Here is an 18,990-nt window from a genome sequence, read left to right as displayed (position 1 = left end):
GAAGAAATGTCTATTCAAATCCTTTCTCTCTCTCTCTTTTTTTTTTTTTTTTGGTTTGTTTTGTTTGCTGTGTAGGTAAACTTGTGTCAGGGGTGGTGGGGGGTGGTTTGAACAGCTTTTTTCATCACCCAGGTATTAAGCCCAGTGCCCATTAGTTGTTTTTCTTGATCCTCTCCCTCCTCTCACCCTCCAACCTCCAAACAGCCCCAGTGTTTTTTTTTCCCCTCTTCGTATCATGTGTTCTCATCATTGAGCTCCTACTTGTAAGTGAGAACATGCCGTATTTGGTTTTCTGTTCCTGGGTTAGTTTGCTAAGAATAATAACCTCCAACTTCTTCCATGCTCCTGCAAAATGCATGATCTCATTCTTTTTATGGCTGCGTAGTATTCCATGGTGTGTACATACCACATTTTCTTCATTCACTCTCATTGATGGGCATTTAGGTTGATTCCATATCTTTGCTATTGTGAATAGTGGTGCAGTGAACATTTATGTGCATGTGTCTTTATGGTGGAACAATGTATTTTTCTCTGGTTATATACCCAGTAATGGGATTGCTGGGTCTGATAGTAGTTCTGCTTTCAGATCTTTGAACTTTCCCATTTTTTAATTGGATTATTTGTCTTTTGAGTTGCAAGCATTCTTTATACATTCTGGATACCAGTCCCTTATCAGATATATGGTTTGCAAATATTTTTCCCATTCCGTGAGCTTTCTTTTCACTTTCTTGATGGCGTTCTGTGAAGCATAAAATGTTTAAACTTTTGATGACGTCCAACATCGGTTTTCTCTTTTGTCAGTTGTGCTTTTTGTGTCACATCTAAGAAGGCTTTGCCTAAGCCCAGATTATGCAGATTTACCCCTTTAATTTCTTCGAAGAGTGTTCAAGTTTTAACTCTTACATTTAGGTCTATGATCCACTTTGAGTTAATTTTTGTGTTAGACGTGAGGAAAGAACACGACTTCATTCTTCTCCATCGGATATCCAGTTGTCCCGGCAATACTTGTTGCAAAGCATGTCTGCTTTTTAGAGAAATGTTTAAATTATTCTGTTGACCAAAACACTTATTTAAAAAAAAAAATCGGCCGGGCGCGGTGGCTCAAGCCTGTAATCCCAGCACTTTGGGAGGCCGAGACGGGCGGATCACGAGGTCAGGAGATCGAGACCATCCTGGCTAACACGGTGAAACCCCGTCTCTACTAAAATATACAAAAAATTAGCCGGGCGAGATGGCGGGCGCCTGTAGTCCCAGCTACTCGGGAGGCTGAGGCAGGAGAATGGCGTAAACCCGGGAGGCGGAGCTTGCAGTGAGCTGAGATCCGGCCACTGCACTCCAGCCTGGGCGACAGAGCGAGACTCCGTCTCAAAAAAAAAAAAAAAAATCCAAATCACTTCAGAAATTTGAATTCTGTATTTCTGGTTATACAATACATGTTTGGAACACTAAAATGAGTATCCCATAAATTCAAGGAGAAATATCTTCTATAGAAAGCGAGCCCTAATGTTCTTGAAAACAGCTCCCGTGCCCTGGAAGCACTGCGGAGGACCCTACCTTAGGATTCTGCACCATCTTCCAGCTAAGCCTCTGTCGAGGCCCCATTTCCACCATCATCCCTGGGACAGCCCGTGTCCAGTCTCTATCCAGCTTCACCACCCACGTTCACCCAGGCTCTCCCAGAGCACTCTTATGGCCTCACCCTAGAAGCCAGTAACAGACCCACAAGCCCCTTCTCCCCAGTACCCCAACTAGAAGTTCCACCTTATCTTTTTTTTTTTTGGAGATGAAGTCTCGCTCTGATACCCAGGCTGGAGTGCAGCGGCACCATCTCAGCTCACTGCAACCTCTGCCTCCCGGGTTCAAGGGATTCTCCTGCCTCAGCCTCCTGGGTAGCTGGGATTACAGACGCATGCCTGCTAATTTTTGTACTGTTAGTTGGCCAGGCTGGTCTCGAACTCCTGACCTCAGGTGATCCGCCTGCCTCAGCCTCCTGAAATTCTGAGATTACAGGCATGAGCCACCACACCCGGCCCACTTCCACTTTTTAAAGTCCCTGCTTCAACATTTTAATCTAAACTCTGACTTTCTTATTTAACCCCATTTTCCCTCAATTACTTCACTTTTGTTTCCCTTTAGCACTGGGCAATGTTGTGGTTCACAATTATCTTTATTTCTATTTCCTTGTATTTTACATGAAGTTTTTTGCATGCTAAATATGCAAGTAATTCTACTTTTCTTCTCTGTCTCACAGGTTCCTTGGAAGCAGAAAGCTAGCTTGTTTTCTCTCTTTTTAGAATGTCAGGGTCTGAGGGACCCTCATAATTGCCACCCCTGCACCCTAATTAATTTGAAAACTCACTGAGGTAGACACAGGGTATGGCAGATAGAGAGTAAAATATCCTCTTTCTTAAAACAAAGCTGATGGCTACTGGAGAATGTGGTTTATAATACCACACCGCTGAATCCCACAGGCTTGCCCACCGAGGCCCTGCACCTGTGAGACTCAGAGAACAGAGGAGCAGGGGACACTGTGAGCTCTGTGTGCACAGCCGGCCCTTCAGAGAGAAGCGGGGAAGGAGCCCCTTCACAAGCTCCCCAATAAGGTAAATCACTTCTCCTCTACTGGGGAGACGAGGGTGTGAAGGGTGGAGAAAGGCCAGAGGTGGGACTGTAGTAAACATCCCTGAAAATAAAGGGGTGCTAAAAGTGGAGGCTCCAGCCCCTGCCCGCTTCACATGGAGCCTCTTTGGCCCTGGGAATGTGACCTCCATGCAGATTCTTGGCTGAGAGGACTAGAGGGTGCAAGGCCCAGAAGCAGCTCCCGTCACTGTGAGACCTACTGTTGAAGGATCCAGCAAAGGCAAGGTCTGAACCAGGCTCAACAGCAATGGGAGGCTGGTGGGTGTGGAAACTGATAACAGTTTATGGATGAACCACAGGCGTACCCTGGGGAACTGCAGTGTGGCCACAGTGCCATCATGGTGACGCAACCCAGGCTCTGCAAAGACAAGGGTTACACTTGGGCGTGTGGGCTAGTTGAGGGTCTGAATTTGATTGATCAGATGCAGTGCTTTATTTCTGCATCGGCTGAGCAGCTCTGCTTCTCACACCAAAGTAATTCAAGGTTAGTAGAGTCAAACATCTTGCAGAGGGCTTTCAGATATGTCACATATATCTGTATTCTTCTGCAGCCTTTGGTGACAAGTTTACGTTGGCCGCTTGCACTGTTTTGACCTGAATCCTGAACTTAAATGCACTGGATATAGATTTCTTTCGTTCATTTTCAAGTCTTAGAATTAAGGATTTTAAAAAATGGCATACAAATGAATGTAAATCTCACACACTAATATAAAATATTATGAAACTACTTTTGATTGCTTGGGGAAAATAATCCAGTCATTTTTTTCATAGTTGCTTGGTATGTATTAATAGAACCCCGCCCAGAAGTCTGTTCAGACCTTCAGTAGGAAACACCGGCCTCTGGTACACAGGCCACAGCCAGGATGACAGCCACTCATTTTGTTGAATACTGAACTCTACCTGCAGGTTATGATGTCTCATGATCCTCCTACGAGCGGGGGTGGCAGTGGAGAAACTGGATAGGACTTTTTACTGTAACCATACTTTAGCAATGGTGCTTGTAATTTGTGTGGGAACCGTGATCTTCAAGATCCTTCCTTCATTCCCATATATATGCTGCGTGTCACCAAGTAAAAAACTATGGAGAGAGGTAGTGTCGCTCCCAGTTATTTGGGGGGTTATACAAAACAACCACATTTATGTCCATATTTCACGTTGCATCTCAGCCTTTGTCCCTCATGGCTGGTGAGTACTCCAAGAGTCCCGGGCCAGGACCCTGCTTCTTTGCTTGCTGTCACTGTCTGAGTCTCTGCAGCCTTAGCCAGGCAGGAGGAGCTGTCCAGAGGTCCATTCACAGATATCAGCCATTCCACCTCTGCCAGAGGCCACTTGTTACACATTCTCCATATTGACAAAGGGGAGATGAGTTGTTGAGAGCCCAAGGATTGAAATCAGAGGCAGGAGGCAGGCGGGGAGGCACATGGAGTGTCAGACCAGGAGGCCCAAGGGGAAGAAGGGTGTGATGGCAGCCTGAGGCCATGCCGGGAAAGCCACGAAGAGGAAGAAGGCCTGAACACACAGCTGTCCTGGGGCGGTTCCCTGAATGCAGAATGCCTGCTCCAGTGTGTTTCTTTCCTGTTCCACCCAGGGCGCTCACTGGACCAGGAGAAGCTCCATCATGTTTGTGGTTCCACCGGCCACCAGGACAGCTCAGGAGGACTCCCGGCCTGATCCACTGTCGAGACACCCAGCACCACTGCAATCCATCCCGCAGCTCCCCTTCATCTCCCCTCCCTCAGACCACTCATCCTTGCTTCTGTATTTGTCACCCTGCTGTGCTCAGATTCGGGGCACTCCAAGCTGGGCTCCACAGTTTTGCCATAAGCCCTTGTCCATAAGGCATGATCCTATAAGGAGACTTTTTCCCAGTCATGCATCTTCGTTTACATCTTGGCAAAAAGAAAAATGATTACCTTCCTTCCTCTTAAAACTAAGTTTTAATCATGTAATTACCAGAAGAGTCCATGATGCTCTTGGCAAGTTTAAAACACAAACAATTGTATTTGATCAGAGTAAGTCTGGTTTACTCATCTCTCCACATCCAGATCCTGAAGCAGCATCAGCACACGGTAGGTCCTTGAACACTGGAAGAATGCATGAATGTAGCCCTTAGAAAAGGGCATGCTGACCATGTAAAATAATTATTTGAAGTTCTGGAACTGCCCCTGGAACCATCTGCCCCACGTGGAAGGAGTCCCTCCAAAGAAACTTCAGACTTGTAGATACAGAAGAAGAGCACACATAGCACTCTGTTGGTTACACTGTGCCCCTCCCAAAAGATACGTTCCCATTCTTACCCCTGGTAAGGTACTTGTGAAAGTGAGTTAATTTGGAAATAGGGTTTGTGCAGATGTAATCCAATCAAGATGAGGTCACAGTGGATTAGGGTGGAACCTCAACCAATGACTGGTATCCTTAAAGGAGAGGGAAATGTGGACTCAGTGACACAGAGAAGAAGGCAGGGATGTGACAGACAGAGACTGGAGCGGTGCAGCTGCCAGCAGGGGAATGCCGAAGCTTGCCAGCAACTGCCAGACACTAGGAAGGCACAAGGAGGGAGTCTCCACTCGAACCTTCAGACAACTCATGACCCTGTGGCACCTTGATTTCTGTGGCTTAAAGCTACCCAGCTTGTGGTAGTTTGTTATCGCAGCCATAGGAAGCTAACACATCCTTGCAATTGTTCAGGAATCAATCCAGCTCATCAAAGATTTTTTTGAGTCAGTGTCTCACTCTGTTGCCTTGTCCCTTACTAGCTTCTAATGGTTGCTGCTAAGCCATGGCCGCCATAGCAAACTACCACAAACTACCACTTGCCCAGAGGCTGGAGTGCAGGGGTGTGACCACAGCTCGCTGCAGCGTCCGACTCCTGGGTTCGGAAGGCCATCCTCCCACTTCAATATTCTGAGTAGCTGAGACTACCAGCGCACCACCACGCCCAACTAATTTTTAAATTTCTTGTTAAGATGGGGTCTCACTATGTTTCCCAGACTGATCCTGAACTTCTGGCCTCAGAGGATCCTCCCACCTCCGCCTCCCTAAGTGCTGGCATTACAGGCGTGAGCCCACTGTGCCTGGCCTCATCAAAAATCTGTCAAATTCCTCCTTCACACAGGTACTGTGCTGTGTTCTGGGGATACACAGAAGAGAAAAATACGGTTACTGTCCTCAAAGAACTTACACTATAGTCATTGCATTCTTCCATTTTTGTTTTTTGTCTTTTTTTGAGACGGAGTTTTGTTCTTGTTCCCCAGGCTGTAGCACTATGGTGCAGTCTTGACTCACTGCAGCCTCTGCCTCCTGGGTTCAAGCGATTCTCTTGCTGCAGCCTCCCAAGTAGCTGAGATTACATGCCGCCACCATGCCTGGCTAATTTTTGTAATTTTAGTAGAGACAGGATTTCACCGTGTTGGCTAGGCTAGTCTCAAACTCCTGACATCAGGCCATCCACCTGCCTCAGCCTCACAAAGTGCTGGGATTACGGGCGTGAGCCACCACGCCACACCACATTATTGCATTTTTGAGCAGATTAAATTTTCATTTCTATGGGACGAAATGTTCCTGTTGCAACAGGCAATGCATAGAGAGCATTTTAGGGAAAACAGGAATAATGCAATGAAAGAAGGCACCTGCTTTCATGCAGAGGGGCTGGTGACAGGAAGCTCAATGGCCTGTGCTCCTGCCAGTCTCCTCACCTGCTGCCTCCTTCAGGACCTCACTCTTGGCCTTTGGATGTACCACTGCAATCAGCTCTTTGTCTTGCCTGTAGAATTGTCTCTCAGCAACAGCAGGTTGCTCACCTGCTTCAAAGCCACCCTTATCTCTCTCATGCCTATCGACTTAAATTCTAAATTCTGCCTCTAACTTATTTCTGGGGCTTGGCTTCCCCTCCATCTCTCCTTGCTCCCTGACAAGTTTCACAAATGAGCCCCTGGCTGTGCCATTCTCAACTCTCTTGGGCTGGCCTTGTGTCCAGATGTCCTGTCCACTTTGTTTAGCAATCATTTATCCTTCGGATCTTAGATGCTCTGTAATGCTGGTGTGCTTTCCGGTTCTTGTCATTGTGTTGCTTATTACAAAACAACTCACACTATATTATAACTATGTGTCTTCAAGTTTTCTCTAGTCTGTAAACAAAACCAAAGCTGGGATAGTATCTTTTCATTTGCGGGGAGGGGTCTCCTTCAACACCCAACAAAGTCTGCCACAAAATAGTTAATAATTGTCTGTTGAATAAATGAATGAATGGTTGAATAAGTAAATAAAGCAAGAAAGGTTAGGAAGCTCTGGTCAGATCACCTAAATTTGGACAGCGCTCCTCAGAGAGGGATGGGTTGGAGAAGTTGGATGCAGAAAATGTTTTGCAGAGAGTAGCAGGATTGGAGAAGTGACAGGCTGTGTGACATGAAATCCAGAGGGCAGGGTTTCTTTCTGATGTTTCAGCAGCCTCCGTCTTCAGGCGTATACCAAAGGGAGCGGAGCCATGGAGAAAGAAGAAAAGGCAAACGAGCTCTGTCTTTACCACACTTTATTCAACTTTTCAACAAAACGCTGGTACACTCTTGTACTGTCATTTTTCCTATACCTTACAACAGAAAGTTGCTGAGTCCTGAACACCCAAGACTTAGCATATGGAGGAGGAAGAATCCTACTCAGCATCGCCTTCCTTCCCACACCTTCAGAGTCGGATTTGCCTTTCATTACCTTTCAGCAGCATCGGAAAGTGGAAATAGCCTCGTTTCCACCTCTCCTCTCTCCCCTGACATTCTGCTGGTTAGAACGTCTGGCCCCAGGGTGACGTCAGCAGACGCCCAGGGACCTGAGCCTCCACCCTGTCTTTGAAGGAGGGGGTGCTCGGAGCACCTCCTGCGCTCCCACAGAGGTGGAAAAGTGGCAGACGGGGCAGGGGCATAGGTCCAGAGAAAAGGAGACGAGGAGGCCTCCTCCGTTATGATGACGAAGTGGCCCCCCGCACCATGAGGGCTATGTAGGGCACCACCTGCATCGCAACACAGCCTCGAGCAAGTGCCCTCTCCCTCTTCTGCCATGTGAGGACACAGAGAAGGCGCCATCTATGAGGAGCAGGCTCTCTGCAGACAATAACTCTGCTGGTGCCTCCGCCTTGGACTTCCCAGCCTCTGGAATTGTGAGCAATACATTTCTCTTCTTTATCAATGACCTAGTCTAAGGTATTTTGTCATAGCAGCACAAATGAACCGAGACAAATAAGTCAAAACAGGAGGCTTGCGTTGCAAACAGCTTCTGACATACCCTCGGCATATCCCCCACCAAGCTGTCCCCCGGTGGTCCCCCATGCTATTTTCAGATGACCCCAAAGCTCCCATCAGATAGCCTCTATACACTCATAAGGAGAACTGCTGTCTCTCTATGGGTATTGTATGATAGCCATAATGAATTAAAATTTTTGAACTGACTGTCCAAAATTACTGGAGAACATTATTTACAAGTACTGATGTCCAGGCCCCACCCTGCAGATTCTGATTCAAAAGGCCTAGAGGGGGCCAAGAGCCGATATTTAAAAAGAAATTCCCAGGTGATTATAATGTTCAACCAGGAATGAAAAACAGGAAAAAATTTAATAAAAGAAGAAAAATATTAGTAGGTATTAGGCCCTTTTAAGAATCCAAAGGGAGCATTTATGCTTTACATAATTTTAGTACTAGAATTTGTGCAGATTAGGAAATTAATTGTGCTCTGCTGTGTTGCATAAACACATCTAATACAGTATGCTACAAGTTCTTTAGTACTTTTAATACCAATGTAACAAAAAAGGGCTAGAAAATGGCTTCTGCTTTGAAACAAACCACACTGAAGATGAAAACGCTCCTTAGAGTGAATCACAACTCACTTGGAGCCGTCCTGTATACCGTTTGCAACTAGTCCCGCTCATAAGTATCTACAAAACAAGAAACAGCGCATGGGTGCAGCCAGAACGAAATACTTGGGAGAGTGTAGTTAGAGAGGCAGTAGGCCTTCTTCTGAGCCACAAGATACAAACTTTTGTGGCTGATGAGATTTTATTTGTCTTTAGAGAAATCTATCTCACCTATTTTATTCATCCACTTGACCTAAGAAAATTCAATCTAGCTGTCAAATTAACACAGATCATAGTAAGTCCAGCACGGACCAGACAACTTAATGTTGAGAGAGCTAGTAGAGTCAATGAAATGTACTCAGCAAATACTTCATGAAGGGCTTTTATGTCATGCAGGGTGAGACCCCTTACTTTGTAGAAAAAGGCCACGCTGAAAGCAGCTCTCAGGGTTGGCTCAGCACCGATAACACATAACAGAGCTGCCACTGCTGGGATTCTCAAAGACTGGGAAGGGCCAGCAGCGCCACAGGACAGCCAGTGCCAGGGTTAACGACACTCTTCTCTGAATCACTTCTAGAGGTTCTGGAGCTCATTCGCATAGCATGTCCCCAATGGTGGATGGAAGTATTGTCTGTTTTCTCCCCTGCAGATACAGAATGTCCTGATCCCAGCAAAAGGCAGCTATCCAAGTCAAGTGTGGCAATAAAGTGTTACTCATCAAACCTCTGGATGCCGGTATGGGTGCTGGGAGAGAGAAGATGAACTTTTAAATCTTGAGAAACAATGACAGCAACCACAAAAAGAAGTACAAAAGTTCTGAACTTTTGTGTGTCAAAAATTAAGCAAATTTAAGTTGAATTGATTCTTAAACAAGAAAAGAACAAAGTGGAAAAAATCATAGTGAATATAATAAATAGTCAATTTCCTTAATCTTTTTTTTTTTTTTTGAGACAGGATCTTGCCCTGTCATTCAGGCTGGAGTGCAGTGGTGCAATCACAGCCCATCAGAGCTTCAACCTCTTGGGTAGCTGGGACTACAGACTCATGCTACCACACCCAGCTAATTTTCTTTTTTTTTTTTTTTTTTTTTTTTTTTTTTTTTTTTTTGAGACGGAGTCTCGCTCTGTCGCCCAGGCTGGAGTGTAGTGGCTGGATCCTGGCTCACTGCAAGCTCCGTCTCCTGGGTTCACGCCATTCTCCTGCCTCAGCCTCCCAAGTAGCTGGGACTATAGGCACCCGCCACCTCGCCCGGCTAGTTTTTTTTATGTTTTAGTAGAGACGGGGTTTCACCGTGTTAGCCAGGATGGTCTCGATCTCCTGACCTCGTGATCCGCCCGCCTCGGCCTCCCAAAGTGCTGGGATTACAGGCGTGAGCCACCGCGCCCGGCCAGTAGAGACAGGGTTTCGCTGCACTGCCCAGACTGGTCTCCAGCTCCTGGGCTTGAGCAATTTGCCTGCCTCAACCTCCCAAAGTGCTGAGACTACAGGCGTGAGTCACCATGCTCAACCTCCTTAATCTTTAAAAAACTCATATGAATCAAAAAGAAAATCATTAATACCTCAGTAAATAAATGAGTAAAGGACATAGATTACTATATACAAACAGTTTATATGCATTTTTAAAATCACATAACTTCAAGTGTAATCAAAATTGTAAATAAGTAAGATGCTAATTTTGTCTATGAAATTGGCAAAGGTTCTTCTCAAATTGTAGCAGGGAGCTGTCGGGAGTGTTGTCCTGATGGAATTCCATCCACGTGGAATGATACGTCAGAGGGGATACATGACCTCAAACAATGTTAAATTAATGTATCCTTTCTGAGAACAATTTGGCACTTAATATAAGAACCTTGAAAAGTACATAACCTTGTACTCAGCATGGCTTTTCAAATGTTTTTATCCCAAATTATTAACAAGGAAATAGTGCATGTACATATTTTAGAAATCAGGCCAGGTGCAGAGGCTCATGCCTGTAATCCCAGCACTTTGGAAGGCTGAGGCACATTGATCATATGAGGTCAGCAGTTCGAGACCAGTCTGATGAACAGGATGAAACTCTGTCTCTACTAAAAATACACACAAAAAACCTAGCTGGCATGGTGTTGCCCACCTGTAACCTCAGCTCCTCGGGAGGCTGAGGCAGGAGAATCATCTGAACCTGAGAGGCAGAGGTTGCACTGAGCCAAGATCTCACCACTGCACTCCAGCCTGGGTGACAGAGCAAGACCTCGTCTCAAAACAAAACGAAACAGTAATTCTATGTTCCATTCCTTTAAGTCCTCAGGGTTTGATCTTTTAGCAGTTTTTGGTTTTCCTCTGGTATATATCTCCATGTTCTGTCCACAATCAGTATGCTTATGACATTATTTCTTACATTTTTAGACAGCATCTATTGACTCCTAGTGCCCACTGCACTCATCTTTTCCTCTCACTGTGATTATTTCACAAGTTGTACTTAGAGTGATAATCAGTGTTTCAAATATTATGATTATGTCAACACTGTTCATTTTGCTATGATTATTTCTTTTCTCAATACCATGTGTTTTTTCCTGGGTTAGCAACTGTCCTGTTTTCTTCACTCATGTAGTTTTCTATACATTTATCTTTAATGATTTCAAGTGCTCTGTCACATGTGTCATGTATGAGTACATGCAGCTGTTTCTGTAATAACATGAGACACATTTACTGAAAAACTTCGCCTTCTCTAAAGCTGTGTACTAAATGTCATGGGGTTTATGGAAAAAAATGAGGTTAAAATAGGTGTCTCAAAACCTGTGCAATTTTATAATCAAAGCATTGACAAAAATAATAACTGGCACCTTTAGAGATCCCCTGGAGAATGTGCATGGGTAGCTCACTATGGCTGTGATCTGCTTTAAGGATATGGAAAAGAAATGGTGGCTTATGGGTGGGCACGGAGATAGTATCTGTGGAAACAGAGCCCTGAGCACCAGAGGAAGAGCAACCTGCTATAAACCGAGAGCTGTGCAAGGCTGGGGATGTGCCTGGTGGAGAGGGAACTCCCGGCTCATTATGCTCATTTTTAATTAAAAAAATAAAGTTGAAAGAGATTCTGGGAGGGTAATAATGGCAGCAGAGACTGTTTTTTCTTTTTAATCTCCCTGAATCCCCACATTAAAAATATCAAACAACAAAATCAACAAGACAGACATTTATAACAAAACTGAGTGACAAAGTATCCCCAAGAACCCCAAGACACAAGTAGATGGGGTCAAGTTACCAATAGCTATAAGGTCTGCATCATGTCGTGTCTGTGAGGAAGGAAGGAGTTGAAAGCACTCATGAGGATTGCACCCCCATGACCCAAACACATCCCACTAGGCCCCACCTCCCAACACCACTACACTGGGACCAAATTTTAACATGAGTTTTGATGGGGACAAACTCAAACCACAGCAAAGCTCAAATATACAAGCTTTATACACAACAGAGCTATCTTGAGATTCCTTCAAGCTGGAGGAAGAAATAGCCTCATCTTCTGGCTTCCTTACCCTTCCAAAGTAGGGAATTATTGATGTGGAACTCAAAAGTTGAGACTGGTCTTAGAAGTCAAGCTGAGTCATCATCTGTGCTTATAACCAATATTGCTGGGCATGTGCATCCACTAGAAGCACCATGTCTACTCATGTCCACTGAGAGGTCCTCTTCTGTGGTCTTCAAGTACACAGGGTTGTCAAAGATCATGTCTTTCATGTTCTCGTGTTGCCAATTCTGCCACTCAAGTATCCACCTACTGCTGCCATTGCTTAGAGCAAAAGGGGAAGGATGACCCAGACCAGAGAAGTCCCTTTTGAAGGAACACTGACTTTTGATACCAGAGTGGTCACAGTGATCCTTTGACACTCTCTGCCATTTTCCTTTAGATTGTACCCACTGGGACAGGAACAGGTATATTTGGGAGAGCAATCATTAATCTGTGGTGCTGGAAGGTGTGGGTATTCAAATCCTCTATTCTCTGTGTCTTCTTCATGCACATCTTTATCTGATAGCTTCACGTCAATTTTTACAAGTTCATGAAAGACAATACAGTCTTGGGCATCATTAAGGTTGTTAACTAGAGTGGACAGCTCCAATCCAGTGAATTTACTGGCACCATAGGCTGCTTTATTTTCTCCATCTATCCCCATGATCCTCAAATATTGTTAGTGCAAGACAATGAGCTAGGAACCCAACAAAGCAAGAAAACTTTCCTGAAATTGAAAAGAAAAAACCTGAGACTACACACTGAAAGAACACGCTACCTACCTGTGAATATCAAGCAGAACCACAAATACCAAAACCAAACTAGACTGGAATTTAAGACAAGGAAAAATCTTTTTGGGCATCTAAGCAAAAACGGGAAGCAATTTACAATGAAAAGTCTTTCAAACACATGCTTTATGGCAGAAGAAAAGGGATTAACGTGTTTGAGATACTAATGGAAAGAAAATGTGAGCCAAGAATCTTATGTCCAGCAAAATGGATTTTCTCAAGAACAAAAGGTACAAACTGTTATCAACATCAAAGAATTTAGAAAATACTGTCCTCATGGATTCTTTCTGAAGAATCTACTAGAGAACAAGATTCAGACAATAAAAATGACCAGAGAAACATTGATATAAGTTCTAGTAATGAACAGTAAATGTACAGTCAATACAGAAGAGAGGTGAGCATACATCATGCACATCATGCAGTGGTTGTGTCTTGATAGTGTAGACATAGTAGAACCGTTTTAAAATGGGGGGAGGATAAATAGGGAAAAAATATGCAGTAAAAACACTGTTTTCAGTAATCACATTGGTGGTGGGAGTATTTGTACTGTTATTCTGAGATGATTGTGTAAGTAATATAGAGTAAAGCATATGAATTAATATGGAATATTCTAATTATAGTAATATGGTTTGGCTGTGTCCTCCCCCATTTCATCTTGAATTGTAGCTCCCATAATTCCATGTGTTGTGGGAGGGACCCAGTGGGAGATGATTGAATCACGGGGGCAGTTTTCCCCATACTGTTCTCATGTTCGTGAGATCTGATGGTTTTATAAGGGGAAACTCCTTTCGCTTGGGTCTCAATTCTTTCTCGTTTGCCACCATGTAGGACATGACTTTTGCCTTCTGCCATGATTGTGAGGCCTCCCCAGCCACATGGAATTGCGAGTCCATTACACTTCTTCTGCTTTATAAATTACCCAGTGTTGGGTATGTCTTTACCAGCAGCGTGAGAATGGACTAATACATATATCATTTCTGTGTCATTGAGAACCAGGCTTCTCAGTGTGAAAGAAAGGACATGCAGTTATAAAATAGAAGAGGTTAAGTAAAAAAGTAAAAGAATACCAGTAAAAACTCATGGAGATTTTATATTTAAATAAGTATTTTCTAGCTGTCTTCACCAAAAAGACCTAGAAACAATTACACATCCTTTGACATTCTCAGACTCCAGGTCTGAGAATAAACATCACTGTCCAAGAAATGAACCAAGGCTTCTAGAAGAAAAAGCTGGTTTTTAGTCATATTGGTCATATCAAATATGTTTTTTTTAAAAAGCAAGGAAAAAACTAAAGAAAACACACCAAAATAGTAGTGGTTATCTCTGGGGATGGTAAGAGCGCAGGTAATTTTAATTTTCACCTTTATACCTTCTGTATTTTACAAATTTCTATAATGAACTTATGATCAAAATGAACCTATAATTGAAAAAGAAGAGCTTTAAAACAAAAAGACAGAGAAGGAAATTATATTAGGAGAACACACATATAAAATACATGCATTAAAGCATATGTTTTGAAAAAGGATCATCAAGCAGCCAAACAAAACACAGCAATTCAAACACTGTTTAAAGGAATCCTTCTCTGAGGTAGCTCTGTACACACTCCTCTCTCTTGACAGAAAAATTCCTCAAGTCTACAGGCAGAAATGGCTTTGAACTACATTAAGAAACGACAGCCCAGCACCTCCGTGTGAGCCTCGATGTCCTCCCTTTGGCTGCCATGGCCCTGAGTGAGGAATGCTCTGTCAGCCCTGCTGGGAAACAGAGGTAGAGAAAAAGGACAAGACCTCCACGCTTTCATTTCAAATGCTCATCACTGGGCTGCAGGGACTTGGGAGCTATAGATAACTTCTTTCCAAAAGACACAGTATTCTGAAGAAGTATCCTGTTAGCCTATTCTCACCTTGCTATAAAGAAGTACCTGAGACTGGGTAATTTGTAAAGAAAAGAGGTTGAATTGGCTCATGGTTCATCAGGGTGTACGGGAAGCATGACGCTGGCATCTGCTTGGCCTCCGAGGAGGCTTCAGGGAACCTTCAATCATCGCAGGAGGTGAAGGGAGAGCATACACATTACACAGCCAGAGCAGGAGCACGAGAGAGAGCAAGGAGGGTGCCACACACTTTTCAACAACCAGCTCTCACAGGAACTCACTCACTGTCCTGGGGACAGTGCTAAACCATTCATGAGAAACTCATCCCCAGGACCCGATCGCCTCCCACCAGGCCCCACCTCCAACACTGGGGATTACAATTCAACATGAGATTCGGGCAGGGACCCAGATCCAAACCCATAGCAAGTATGAAACGGAACAGCACACCTCCTGCCTCGAGTCTCCCAACACAGCCTGCAAACAACCATCTCATCACCTGAGGCAGGACGCTGACACACGCAGCATCTTCAGTAGAATGTTTTTATCAGAAGTTCTTCCCCGTGGGTTTCAGTGACCACAAGAGTTTAGCGGTCAGGGAAGGGAAAACACGGGCGTGGCTACCAAAAAGAAAAGTGATTTAATCACTTATTTTGGCCCCAAAGTGTCTTCACAAGTCAACTATCTGATGCCTCGGTTTCCCTCCTGCAAAATGAAGACAATCTCACTTGTTATTCATTTTACAGGAGTGCAATGAAGATGAATGAGACGATGTTTATAAATATCCTAAAAGCCCCTGAGAGAAAAGTGGCTAAGCTTCAGGGGTTGCACCATAGAGAGCTATCTTAGCACAAAAATAGAGGCAAGAAGCTCAAAAGGAGAGTTTGAGTCTTAAAAATACACCGCGGAGTGGGTTCTCAGTTGTTGGGTGTTATATAGGTCTCTGCATGTGGCTGACTGTGAGCAAGGTGATTATAAAATATGGGACAGTGACTAGCAGCGGCCTTGCCAAGGGGAGACTGGGGGCTGTCTGTCGCTGGAAGCTGAACAAAGACTGAGTGAGAAAGAACCCGAAGTTCCTAGACAAACCATCCTCAGTGGAGGGTCTATGTTAGTGTTCTCAAACTCTGATGTGTATTAGATCACCTGGTGATGTTGATAAAAGGCATATTTCCAGGCCTCACCTCCAGAAATTATCATCAGTGCCCAGGAATCTGCATTTTAATCAGCAAATTCTTACTCCTACCACATTTTGGGAATCAGTAGTCTAAACTTTCCAGTCTGAAGGTTTGTGGTGAACTAATGGTCATATCATTCTCTGAAGGCAGAGAAGAGCTGGGACTAGCAGAATTCTAACTCTAGCTCTAAATGTTGGTCCAGAATGGGATAATGGAGAGAAAATAATAAAGGGCAGGGAATGCACAATTTTGTGGGGCAAACTGTCTACCATGATTAAGTACAGTCACTCACATACCCACAGCAACAAAAGGCAACCAACTGAGGCTACGGAGTTAGTTGGAATAAATAAACATTCCAGATCCATGCTGTCCCACACAGTAGCCACTAGCCACATGTGGCTATCAAGCATTTAAAACGTGGCTAGTCAGAATTGAGATTTAATGTGTGTATAAAATACATATCAGATTTCAAGGACTTCATACCATATACATGTATGTGTATACACATATATATATATGTCTCAAATATTTCATGTCTTATTTCATTCATGTTGAAACGATAATATTTTGGACATACTGTGTTAAATAAAATATATTTAAATTAATTTCACTTGTTTCCTGATCCTTTTCTAAATGTCACTACTGGAAAACCAAAAATTACTTATGTGACTCTCATTGTATTCCTATTAGACAGTACTGTTCCAGATTGGGACAGTCTGGGTCTTAACTGACAGAATGCCTTGATCTTGGGGTGTGCTTCTTCTAGATGATATTGGTGTGCCAAGAGCCCCTTTTACACTGCTTGTCATAGCAGGTGACTTAATGGTAATAACCCCTTGAGAAAGACGAAGAGCAGACAGCCCTGGCCCAGCTCATTCACCAGTCTAGGAAGCCTGCCAAATATAAACACTCCTGCAATACAGAGAAGGAGTCAAAGGACATACATTGATTAATAACTGAAAATATAATAAAAGCCCAGCAATGCCCAAAGCTTACAGCCACTGCGTGCTGTATGGTAGCCTCCAGCTCCCAATGTCTCGCTCCTACCCATGTCCAGTGGGGAAGGGCAGGATGGGGATGGACGCAGAGATAGAGTGAAGGAATTCATACTCCTTGCTCTAGAGGGGGCAGGAGCAAATTTGGGCCATTTCATTTTCTCCTGGAGTAGATCTTGCACCTGGTACAAATCTACCCAGTGTTACCTGTGGTGACTTGAGAAATATTTTTGGAAAGTATTTCTTTAATTTAAAATAAGTCATTACATTATTATTCAGGTTTTTTTTCATCACTGGTCCCCAAATGCCACTAAAGATACAATTAAAGCATGAGCAAAGTTCTTTCAATGACAGAACAAGCAGAGATAAATTTGTAAGTTATTTCGGAGCATGACAAATTTTACACCTAGAGAAAAGTGTAAGAAAAAAGGATTCTCACCTTGTTAACGAAACTAGAACAGAAGATTCAGATGCGTTCTGACTTCCTGGCTGCTGTGGGTGCTGCAGTACCCTACAATACTACAGAGACTCCAAACTCCCACAGCCTCCATCTCTCTGGTGTGCTCTTTTGAGCTCCCCTCTTGTACCTTCTGTTCTAGAGGTCCCAGAGACCGGTGCCATGCCATCGACAAGCTCTCCACCTGAATCTCAGGATGCCAGGACATCCACACCCCTAAGTCTGGAGTCAGTGCCCACGGCAGCTTTCCTCAGTGACCCAAATTGTAGCATCGTCACTCACAGGCCAGAGCTGCAATCTATGTTGAAAAACTCAACTTTCCAAAACGCAAAGTTCATAGCCTCTTGTCAGACCCTTGCGTCAGGTATGACCTCATTCACCCAACAGAAGGAACTGGATGAGACTAGAAATTATATTCAATTATGAAGAGGGAAGTTATACTTTGTCTTGCCCAAATGCTACCTCATGGGACAGTGTCCGGGACACTTCATGGCATTTAAGTCTACTTGTACTGAGTTATACTAAATTGAATGTGGCAATTTAGTTTAAACAAAAGTATACAAGAGAAGTCACAGACATGTTAGTCACATGCTCTGTGTGGCAGTGAGTTACTCCTCAGCCATACAGGTCAGAGGCCAAACAGTCTCCTGATTCCACCATTTTGGTTCTGCTTACTGTGGATTTTCTGACAGGAAATGGAAATTTGGTTGATAATTACCAGGCGTACAGATAAGGTTTCCTCATTAAAGTCTCATAAAACCATGAAAATAAATCATTGCAAGTGAAGAGGGAAAGAAAATCTTCTGTTTAGACTTTTCTGTGATGATTTAGGCCAATTATTTTTTCTCTTCCAGCCCAGTGATTTTATTTTCAGCTAGCGTGCAGGCTGAGCATCAGAGGAAAGAATTCAGCGACCTCACAGAACTTTTCTGATTTTGAGTTAATAGTTTGGTATGTCAAGGACATGCCGAGCCTGGCAGAATAAATTATGAAACTGCAGCTGAGGAAACACAGCAGAGGAAACCCACGTAATACATGTCTGCAGATATGGTATAGACATAAATAAATACTATAATTCTGAGAAAATCGGAGGGGTCTATTTGGCCTGTCCTGGAGGTCAACGCTGTTCAGAAGTCACAGAAATGGTGATCATCCCAAATAAGACTCAGCTAAAAACTGGAACACATGACCCTTCCCACTCCCCATCTGGTGGAGTTTCTTCCTTTTCTGAACATCAGTTCCAGGCACTGGGGACCCTTACACAGTTCGGTTTCTCCCAGGAATTCCTCTCCAAGCATTTCTCAACTCAGCTACAAGCTCAGGAGATTTCCAATTTTTCTACCATAATTTCTCTGGTCCCAAGTCTTAGCTTTTCTGCATTCTGGAAAAAGGTGTTACTGCATCGATACATGTTAGAATAGCCTCCACGGTTTCACCTACGGTTCCTGAAAAGTATGTCACCCTTGGTATGTTATGACTTTTGCCAGTGGAGCTACTGCCTGCAGCTCCCATCTTCATTAGACTGCCCTTGCAGGAGCAGGGGAAGAAACACAGTCTCGAGTAATGTAATACTTTCAGACTACGAGGAATCCAGATTACGTATGAGCCAAGTTGTTAAAATGAAGATTCTCAGAGCAGATTACTGGGAGGCAAGGTGACCAACTGCCAGGGTTTCCTGGGACTGGGGTTCCAAAGAGGTGAGATTTTTGGTGCTAAAGCCAGGCAAACTTGGACAAATTGAT

At 43.9% G+C, this 18,990-nt stretch overlaps 1 pseudogene; it reads right to left on the bottom strand.

Annotated features, from left to right (window-relative positions):
• Window positions 1-12,046: 12,046 nt before the first annotated feature.
• LOC117084982 lies at window positions 12,047-17,520 on the bottom strand (annotated as a pseudogene).
• Window positions 17,521-18,990: the final 1,470 nt, after the last annotated feature.

Source organism: Trachypithecus francoisi, unplaced genomic scaffold, assembly GCF_009764315.1.
Source record: "Trachypithecus francoisi isolate TF-2019V2 unplaced genomic scaffold, Tfra_2.0 Lachesis_group1, whole genome shotgun sequence".
Taxonomy (NCBI): Eukaryota; Metazoa; Chordata; class Mammalia; order Primates; family Cercopithecidae; genus Trachypithecus; species Trachypithecus francoisi.
Note: the sequence above shows the minus strand (reverse complement) of the source record. Positions and strands in the feature narration are given on the sequence as shown.